The 10,610-nt window shown below is 48.5% G+C and overlaps 2 non-coding genes across 2 annotated transcripts; one reads left to right on the top strand and one right to left on the bottom strand.

Moving 5' to 3' along the window:
- Window positions 1–4,184: 4,184 nt before the first annotated feature.
- On the bottom strand, window positions 4,185–4,256 carry Trnaq-cug (transfer RNA glutamine (anticodon CUG)). Its single transcript has one exon. It is a non-coding gene; the product is annotated as a tRNA-Gln (tRNA).
- A 3,283-nt stretch (window positions 4,257–7,539) lies between these two features.
- Window positions 7,540–7,613, top strand: Trnan-guu (transfer RNA asparagine (anticodon GUU)). Its single transcript has one exon. It is a non-coding gene; the product is annotated as a tRNA-Asn (tRNA).
- Window positions 7,614–10,610: the final 2,997 nt, after the last annotated feature.

Raw genomic sequence — 10,610 nt, 5'->3', positions numbered from 1 at the left:
CTCTCTCTCTCTCTCTCTCTCTCTCTCTCTCTCTCTCTCTCTCTCTCTCTCTCTCTCTCTCTCTCTCTCTTTCTCTCTTTTTCTTTCAAGATTTACTTTTTTTTGCCGGGCGGTGGTGGCGCACACCTTTAATCCCAGCACTCAGGAGGCAGAGGCAGGTGGATCTCTGGGAGTTCGAGGCCAGCCTGGTCTACAAGAGTTAGTTCCAGTACAGGCACCAAATCTACAGAGAAACCCTGTCTCGAAAAACCAAAATAAATAAATAAATAAACAATTTACTTCTTTTATCCTATGTGAAGTGAGTTTTTCTTGCATGTATGTTCCTGTACTAGCTTGCCGGTATCTCCATGAAATCTGGAGTTCCAGAGAAGGTTGTGGTCACCATTTCTCTGCAAACCGAGGTTCTCTGCAGGAACAACAAACCCTCTTAACTCTCTTGCCTCCCCTCTCTAGCTTTTTCGCTAGTTTTCTGTCTCTTGCTTTCTGGACCTTGAAGGGGAGGCAGAGTCCCCATTTTCTGGGTCTGACTCTGAGTCTCTTTCTCTTGGTGTCTGCTCCCCACTCTCTGAGTGTAACCCCTGTACACCCTGTCTCTGTAGAGCCTAGACTGGTGGTCACTGGTTCCAGCACAGACTATGGCAAAGGAGGGAGGTGGGGAGAGGAATCAGGATGAAGACATCAAAGAAGACAGTGGCCAGAAAGTCTGGGAGCTCCTAACCACAGGCTGCATGTGAAGCAAAGGCCAGTGACGGCGAGGGATATACAAATGTTGAAAACGGTAGGCTTCATAAGTTACACATGAACTCATGGCTCATGTGACTCTTGTGACCCTCTGTGATAGAGCTGGGAAGTGCTTTTAATAAATTCTTTTTTTCTGGTCCACACTGACTTGGAAATCCCAGCAGATGCTCTCTGAACTCCTAATTCACGCCTCTAACAGGACTCTGCTCCTTCCCAGTGCAGATTCTGCTCTCCCACTGCTTAGGATCATATGCACCCGATGGCTGAGAACAAAACAGGGCAGGCTGTCACCTGTCAGATGTACCTGTTTTGTCGCTACTGACCTCCCTCTCCCTCAATCTCTGTCCTCTTTGACCACTGTTGCCTGTGTACACAACAGCTGCTGGTGCCGTGGCTTCTTGTCTCCCCACTGACACCCGCCCCTTCTGTCCATCCCCTTCCTCTTTCCTCTGCCCTCCTCCAACATCCCGGCTGCCATCCTGTGTGGATCCCTGTTCTCTGCGAATATCCACACTCCTCTCTCTGCATCTCTGTGACTGCTCCTTTGGGGTCTTCCTCCCTACCTCACATTTGGCAGCCATACTTCCTCTTCTTCCCTGTCTCCTTAATTCTCTTAGCTGTGGACAGATCTCTTCCTGTGCAGGCGTTTCTTGGGGCCCGTCTTTCCTTGTTCCTCTAACATTTAAAGAAGCGTGCTGACATGGCACTGTCCTATTGAAACCCCTGCTTGCCTCTGTACAAACTGGGAAACTTCATCGGCCCTATTTCCCCAACGCCTCCCACTCTGAGAAAACTGAACAAAGGAATGGCCCTAAAAACCCAGTTCTGAATTTCTGGCAGTAGAAGGAATCCACCCTTTTGACGGAGCCAGTCTACCCAAGTGCCCGCCCAGCAGCTTAGCTTTTGACCATCTTTGGGCACAGTCCCAGCTCCTGGCTGTCATATCACCCCTTGCCTATGATCTATAAAACCTCGCTGCCTTATCCCAGGCTCTCGACTTCCCTAGTGCCATTCTCTGGGACTGGTGAACCTGCCCAGGAGCAATGTCCAATAAATCTGCATTTATCTGGTTTTAATTTGGTCTGATCTGGCCATTTGTGCTGGCAGAAACCTATCAACCTGTCGTAAGGAACAAACGAATGCATACACTCACAGCTCCTCAGCAGTGGCCGGCACCTGGCATACTTACTGCATGGACTTGTTGAATGGGAACGTTCCTACTTAAGGCACGACGTCAGAGTCAAGACATTATAAAAACTGATGGCATTTAGATTACATCCTCAGTACTTAACCATGTGGCAGACCCTGTGACACTTGTCCTTCCTGTTCTGCAGCCATTCCTGGGCTAGGGGAGTTCCAGAACCCAAGTCCCCAGCAGGTCTATCTGCTCTCATTATATCCCAGCCCCCTCCCACCTTGTTCCTTTTTCCTGTCTTTGTCTCTTTATTATTATTTTGTATGTGCATTGGTGTTTTGTCTGCATGTCTGTCTGTGTGAGGAGACCCTGGAACTGGAGCTACAGACAGTTGTGAGCTGCCATATGGTTGCTGAGAGAAGTGAGCCGGGCCATCTCTCCAGCCTGCCCTGTCTTTATCTCTTATTCCCTGCCCTTTGTCCCTCTGGGGCAAATAATTATCCTTTGTTCTGAGAACTTATTCTTGGGGTGTCCTGTGCCAAATACCAGTCCCTTCAGTTGGCTCTGGGCTGAAGCGGTGAAAATGGCGGTGCTGAGTGGCCGAGCCCAGTTCAGTATCACAACAGAAGGGTCTTCATCTCAGGGAGGAAGCAGGTGAAGCAGAGGATTCAGACAGGGGCTCTGATGAAGAGCAGACCGTGGGGAAGAAATATGACAGGGCCAGAGGTCTGTGACACACTGCTAACACTCAGGGAAACTTGACCAGGCTGGCGGCTCCCTCCTGTGTTCCTGTCTTCAGGTCCTTGCTGTGTGACTCTCATCACCCCACAGAGTAAACCTAATCATCTCAGTCAGGGGACGGAGAGCAAAACAAAGCAGGGACACCACCAAGACCATAGGTGAAGCAGTGGACCTCACTGGGGTTGCTTACAGAAGCAGAAACTGCTCAAAAGACAGTGGCAACCCAAAAGGCCATCACAGCAAGGATGACACTTCACAAAAGCGGGGAACCTGGAGTGCAGGAGCCTGCGGGCAGCTCAGGTGGTTTGAGAGTGTCTCTCTGCAGTCCTTACAGCATGGCTGGGTGCTTGTGGAGGGAGGGCCCTCGTGAATCTGCTCAGTTTCAGGGACTTCCTGAAGCGATTGAGCTGTTTACTCTTGAACTTCCTTGCAGGGATTTCCTTCCTTCACTACCTTTTAACACCCTGTTTTAAGTTCCCCTTAGAACACCCACTGTTCCCTTCCCTTTTAAGTCCTATCTCTTAATCAAGTCCCTGCAACAAGGAAGGTTTTAACAGCTATGTAAGAGTGCCTCTCCCTGGAGCCTTGGCACCTGCTTGGAGTGGGGAAAGGGGATGTGGGGAAGGAGCGAGTGCACTTCCAGCTTCTGCTTAATGTGATTAATGTACCAAGGTGCCATGCTTAGGGCCCGTGTGTCCCAAACCCGGCATACCTAAGGTGCAAACCCCAGAATCCAAAACAGCAATGTAAGTCTCTGAAAAGATTAATTTCAAGTGCTTACATTTCTACAAAGGAATGAGTTTGTATTTATTATACATTTTTTTCTCTCAAGTTTATGCGTCCAGCCGGGCGGTGGTGGCGCTCACCTTTAATCCCAGCACTCGGGAGGCAGAGACAGGCGGATCTTTGTGAGTAAGAGGCCAGCCTGGTCTACAAGAGCTAGTTTCAGGACAGGCTCCGTATCTACAGAGAAACCCTGTGTCGAAAAAAAAAAAAAAAGTTTATGCGTCCAAATCTTATTATGAAAACAGCAGTCCCCTGAACACTTGAACACGTCCCCTAAGAAATGCTGTTATCCAAGAGTTCAGTCGTCATGTTGTTTGGTATTTATCTCATCTCTGAAAACTATTGTTTTTTTCTTGGGCCTGCAGAGGTAACTTGGGAGTTTGTGGGTTCCCTCCCTAGGCCGTGCCAAGGGAGCCAGCAAGGAGTCTACTGCATGGAAACCTCTGAGCCCCGGCCAAGTGAGGAGGCTTTCGAGGCAAAAGCCGTTGACACACGCCTGGGTGGTCGATTCCAGAGGACCGCTGGGCCACAGCCGCACAGCTCTTCTCCCAGCACTACCGAAAACAGTTAGTAAACCAAGATGCAGGACGATACAAACAGAAAGGCAGCCGCAGTCTGTGCTCCCGCCTGAACCGCAGCAAAACCTGCTCCTGGGCATCCAAGGACTCAATAGCCTCAGGTCAGGTCGCCCTAAGAGTAACCTTCCCCATCTCTGTCCTGACCTCTCTCACCGACTCGTTTAAATGAAAGAAAACTTTTCTCCCAAGGCATACATACATACAGGTCCCACCGAGATTTGAACTCGGATCGCTGGATTCAGAGTCCAGAGTGCTCACCATTACACCATGGAACCCTCACACTGTGACCTTTCGCTGTCTAACATTTCCTGGGTTGTGGAATGGACTGTCGACCATCCAGTCTTTCCTGCTGACTGTCCTACTGTATTTCATCTGCACCTGCGAAAAGATGGAGACCCCCCTCAGCTCAGGGCTGGGAAGGAGTTCTTCCAGCCTACATCATCTTACTCAAATTGCCACTCCTTCCCATCTGCCTGACATCTGCAATAAATGGTGTGAGTCTTGTTGTTTGCCTTTTCCCCTCCACCCAGGAACACCAAGAGCAAGATTTGGAAGTTCCTGCCTTGCTTGGTCACCTAGCAGCCACAGTGGTCCTCCGCCACTTCCTGTAATCTGTGAAAGTGGGTCAGCAGTGGAGGGAGAGTTGGGACGCAGGGGGAGCTTCTTATTTTTCGTTATATATATGCATGTATACACATTTGCGTACCTCTGGGTTTTGTGTTTTCTACAACAAATGTTTAAAAAAAAACAAAGTTAAACACAATCAGTTACATAAAGCATTCAAGATAGCGTTAATCCCAAAAAAAGTGAGGAGAAAGACCACCTACTTAAATCATCATGGCCAAATGAATTAAAGCATGCAATTAATCAAAGCAAGCTTTTTTGATTATGTATGCCTTCTGCCTCCCTCGAATGTGGGCTTCAAGAGGTCAGCATTGGACATGAGGAAGACAAGGATTTTATAGTTTGGGGGGTTTACAAATGGTGGATTTGGTGGGCAAAATAGGTGGCGTTACAGAAATAGAACTTAACAAGGTGTCCACAACAACCTTGAAACAAAGACAGGGTTGCAAGATGGTCATTCCATTCCAGCGTTTTGAAGCAAAGGCATGGCTTCTGTTTCCCGGAACAGACAGCACAGGACCACTTGTTAAGGTGGGGCATCGCCCAATCCTTGAGAAACAGAGGGTTAATCACGAACAGGAATGAACCTAGTTTGTCTTTACTATAAGATGGCTCTAAGAGCCAGCATTGGCTCAGGAACCCCAAGACCAACTTCCCAGTACAAAAGAGATTTATTTGCCCCAGTAAAAGGGAAGGGAACAAGGGAAAGGAGAGAAAAGGGCAAGGGAGAGGGGGCAGGAGTATTTGTCCCAGAGGGACAAAGGACTGTCTCTGGATAGACAGGAGATGGACATGGCCCACAGGCAAATGGTGGTTTATAAAGGTAAAAGGGGAATGCTCATGTCGGGGTGAAGAGTTTAATTTTAATTGGGTATGTTAATTAGGTGAGTCAAATAGGGATTTTGATTGGTGGATTTTAATACTTTGATAGCTGGACCTTGATAGCCTCAGGAGGAGGAGGAAGTGGCCAAATAAGGGACCAGACAGACCTTGGTGGCTAGCTTTAGGAATCTAAAGTTTTTTTTTAGCAAGGTAGAGGGAATGGGGGAGAAGAGCAAGGCCTGCCAGAGCCATCTGCTCAAGGGGGCTGGTTTCCTTCCAATGGCACGAAATGGAGGCACGAGATGATGGAGGCACGAGATGATGGAGGCACGAGATGATGGAGGCACGAGATGATGGAGGCACGAGATGATGGAGGCACGAGATGGAGGCAGGCTGGCTCATCATCAGACCATACTTGCCCGTGTTAAAACACCATATGTCAAACTGGAAAGGCTGACTATTATTTTCTGACTTACTTTTAATAATTGATTATAAACCTAGTGTGGAGGCATTTACCTTTTATCCCAGTACTTGGGAGGCAGAAGCAGGCAGATCTCTACAGAATCAATTCCAGGTCAGCCTGAGCTACATGGCTAGATATTGTCTCAAAATAACATAAATAAATTCAAAATTATTAAATTGTAGTGTATTTGCTCATGCTTTGCAAAAAATCCATTTTTTTTCAATAACAATACACACATTCATCTCTTGAACAAATAGCTGTGTAACTCGGTGTGCGAGACAAACGCCTGCTCACTCCCGGGTCTCCACAGGTCCTCACTCCTGACCGGGCGGCTCCCTCCTGACTGCTGGGAGCCACGCTGCCTAGTTTCAGACCAGTATATGAGTGTTTGTCCAACGGGTCTCCGGATGAGGCAAAGCCCCCGGAGACAGTCTCCCTCAGCAAGGACCAGTGGACTTCGGGACAGCTCAGAAGGCTGCTGGGACCACGCGGCCTCTACGCTGTTCTCTCTTACAAGGACTGATGATTCTTTTAGCGGTTCTGGCGTCATTTTGTTAATGACGCATGGGACAGACATGATCATTCCTGGAAACCTCAGTTTTTCTCTAATATCTTCCCCTAAAATTCCTTCCCCGGGTTCTTGTCTGGAGGTGTCAGTTGTCACTGCAGCCCCCAGCAGCTGTTCTAATTCAGGGCTGACAGATGGGAGGCAGAGCACCCCGTTTTCTGTAAATGTGTTTTGAACGGCATTGTTCTTGAAAATGTGTGCCCATGTCAATCACCAGTTTTGTAAAGGCAGGATGTACCTGGCTCCATATTCGGCCAAGCTAACAAAATTTTTGGTTTAGAGATGTTTTGATGTAAAAGTTGGAAGAAAACATATTTCGCATATTCTTCTTGGGTTTTTGAGACAGGGCTTAATCTGTAGCTTTGGAGACTGTCCTGGAACTAGTTCTTGTAGACCAGGCTGGTCTCGAATTCACAGATCCGCCTGCCTCTGCCTCCCAAGTGCTGGGATTAAAGGCGGCACCACCAACCTCCCGGCTTCATATTCGTTTTTGCGGGAGATGAACGTTGGAGGATGGGGGAATTTGTTAATGTGGAAAAACATGCTTGTTTTGATGTATAAATAAAGACGGCTAAAGTTATTCGGGGCCAGCCACTGTGTGAAATTCATTTGGTGGTCGGACAATTTATTTCTTGCGCCGAGCCCCTTTCCTGACTCAGGACCCAGGCTGGACCGCGGCACCTGTTCTCCTCTTCCTACCACCCATGGCCTTTCCTACGCTTGCCTCCCGGGCCCAAGCCCTGGACAGTGCAGTGACTCAGACACACGCTTGGGATGACCAGCCCCAGTGAACGATCGATCCTAAAGCGTACGGGGGCATCTTCACCCCGACAGCGTGGGGCCCCCCAGACTCCCGAGTGGCGGCGCGACACCAGCATCCGAAGGTGCGGGCAGGACATGCGGGTTTCATGACGTCCGGGTGAGCTCGGGAAGCAGACGGGGCTGCGTCCCAACTGCTGCACCACAGCGAGCACCGCGACCCGCTATTGAGGACTAAATTCTCTCCTGTGATCACCCCAAGGCGTGGTGGACTTGGTGACGCATCACTCAGCATCCAGCCTCCCCAGCGTTTTCCTTCAGTGTCTCTGTGGCGCAATCGGTTAGCGCGTTCGGCTGTTAACCGAAAGGTTGGTGGTTCAAGCCCACCCAGGGACGGCTACACCTAGTTTTAATACCTTCCTTAACTGACTGTAGCACTGACCTAGTACACCTCGGGAAACTTACGAGAAACCATTCCAAGCCACAAGCTACTCCCACCACCTCTAGGGTCAACAGTACATAACACTTCTCATTTATGCAAAGGTAGTTTACAGAAGTACCCTATCTCCCGGGCAGGGTTTAGACAGTGGGGGAGCATTCATTGCTTACACTGTTCCTGTCCATTTTATTTTATTTTCGACTCGGCTGGAAATTTCTCACCAGGCTTTCTCAAGCCGCTGATGCCTCCACCGCAGCAGAGATGATTAGAGGCAGGAAACATCACACCTGACGGCGACCTACTGCGAGCCAGTCATTCCCCTGGATCTCCAAATACAAACTTAGCGTGGTTTCCTTTGACTAGTTTGGGCACTTGGAAGACGGAAGTTGAGGATTCTAGACCTAAAGGGAAGTCCTTAGCTGTCCCTGCTTTCTGCTGATCTCCTCTGCACACACAGCCCACTACTGGGGTCTATCCTAGCACCTAGTAGGGCAGCAGGAGTAGGGAATGCCCCCGTGTTTCTTCCTTTTTTGATTTGATTGTTTCTTGAGGCCTGGGATTCACAGACATCTGCTGGCTGCTGCCTCCTGAGTGCTAGAACTAAAGCCACACACCGCCATGCCCAGCCTGTCTCTGCATTTCTTTATAAAGTAATATATATAATTATATGTAAAGAATATAGAATTTGTAAGATGCTTTGTTTTGTTGGATACAGGGTCTGACTACGTAGCCCTGACTGTCCTGGCACTCCCTATGTAGGCAGGTTGGTCGCCTAGCTCCACTCTGGAATGCTGGGACTAAAGGTCTGTGACACCACACCTGGCTGAGATTTTATATTTGTGTACGTGTATGTGCTCACAGAAGCCAGAAGATGGTGTCAGATCCCATGGCCCAGGAGTTACAGACAGCTGAAGGTTGCCTGGTGCGACAGGAAGTGATTGTAACTGCTCAGCCCCCTCGCCAGCACCTACTCTGAATTTACTTCTCTTTTTCTTCCTCCTCCTTCTTCCTCTTCCTTTTCCTTTCTCTTCTTCTGAGTCAGGGTTTCTTTGTGTCCTAGATAGACTAGGTTGACCTCAAACTCACCAAGATCACCTGCCTGCCTCTGCCTCCGGAGGGTGTGGAGATTAAAGACTGCACCTGGCCCTACACTGAATTTCTTAAGCCTCAAGTACAGTTAGGTTCCTCCCCACCCCCACCCTCGCTTTCCTTCCCTGTCACCTTCTTCCAGAAAATTGTTTTAAGTGAACATAACTGCTGTGGAAGTGGACAGACACTGGTTGACTCTTGGCAGATGTTTGATAGTGGAGGGATGGGTGTTGCCATTGTCACGTGATGGCGCTGATATCATGCTCTATCTGAGCCCGGTTTGCAAAGGGATCTTCCACAGGGGTGCTGCCCTGTCCTGTTCCCAACTGTAGCTTGGTTCCTTTCTTGTTTACTTGCCTGCACAGTGAACTTTCTGCCACCTGTCTCCAGTGCTGACCTGGAACAATGCTGTCATGGGCTTGGTGCAGCCGAGGACCATGGTGCACAGGCACACAGACACGGCTTATTTTGGGTGGAAATAAGGCACCTCGGGGTCCTCCAGCAACTAATTGTTTTAAGCTCAGTCTCTGTGTTATGACACGATTCCCCCTAGTGCGTGTGCGCTCACACGTGTGAGCACACGTGTGCAGGTATGTGTGTGAGTGTGTGTGAGTGCGCATGTGCATGTGTTTGATGTAGGAATGAGAGACATGCATGCCAAGGGTCCGGTGTGGAAGCTGAAGGACAGCTTTTTGAGGCTGATTTCTCTTGCTTCTGTTGTTGTTGCCAGCTGGCCTGTTGTGGAATATTTGACCATGTAAAGATGTGCTACATTTGTTTATGTTGTGGAATATTACTTTAACTGTCTACAGATGTGCTACATTTGTTTATGTTGTATTTCTTTAAAAAGACATGTTGCTGTTTCACCTTGCCTGCCTAAGGCGATTGTTGTAATAAAAAGGAGACTGGCCATAGCTAGGTGGGAGAGAGGATAGGAAGGGCTGGCAGCAGAGAGAATTAGCTGGAGAATGAGAGGCAGAGGGAGGTGCCTGGAGCTAGAAGTCAGGCAGCCAGCCAGACGTGAGAGAGCAGTGATAGTAAGATCTACAGAAAAAAAAGGAAAGAAAGGTGAAAAGCCCCAAGGCAAAACATAGATAAAGAGAAACATCAAAATAAGAGCCAGCTAGATGGAGCATTCATTTTTTTATTTCTATTTTATTTTATTTTTTGGTTTTTTCAAGACAGCCAGTTCTGGAACTAGATTGCGCTATGACCACCTTAATTATAAATGTTTCTGTACATCCTTTTCCAGAAACTGACAACCATGCCTTTGTCTCAAGAGGTTATGACCACCTTGTTGTTATGACCACCTTGTTATGACCACCTTGTTATGACCACCTTGTTATGACCACCTTGTAACCATGCCTTTGTTTCAGGGTTTTATGACCAACTTGTTATATTTTTGTATTCTACTTCTGTGACACGCCCCCACCCCCACCGCTTATTTTCCTGACAAATTCCCCATTTGGAAAACCCCCTATCCCTGAACTATATATAAAAACAAAAAAACAAAACAACAACAAAACCCTCATCTTCCCCATGTCCAGGGCTGATCTTTTGAACCCCGCCTTAGGGAGACAGAGCCCGTTTACACAAATAAAAAAGCCTGCTTCAGTTTGGCTGCTTGGGTTCGTGGTTTTTCTCCAAGTGTCTGTATAATTTACACTGCCCACATCCCCAAAGTGTAATTGGATATTATTCTTAAGCCAGAGCGGTGGGAATCCCTGTGGACCAAGGGCTAGAGCTATTCAGGCCTCGGATGTGAGGGGGAGAACCGAGTCTGAGGTTCTCACTGCTGGAAGCAATCATCCCTGGAAAAGCTCCAGGACGCCCGCGGCCGCAGTTCTCACCTGGTCCCCCTCCGC

This window comes from Alexandromys fortis, unplaced genomic scaffold (assembly GCF_014885135.2).
Source record: "Alexandromys fortis isolate MF-2015 unplaced genomic scaffold, M_Fortis_MF-2015_v1.1 scaffold_218, whole genome shotgun sequence".
NCBI classification, from domain to species: domain Eukaryota; kingdom Metazoa; phylum Chordata; class Mammalia; order Rodentia; family Cricetidae; genus Alexandromys; species Alexandromys fortis.
This window is presented reverse-complemented; position numbering and strand designations above follow the sequence as displayed.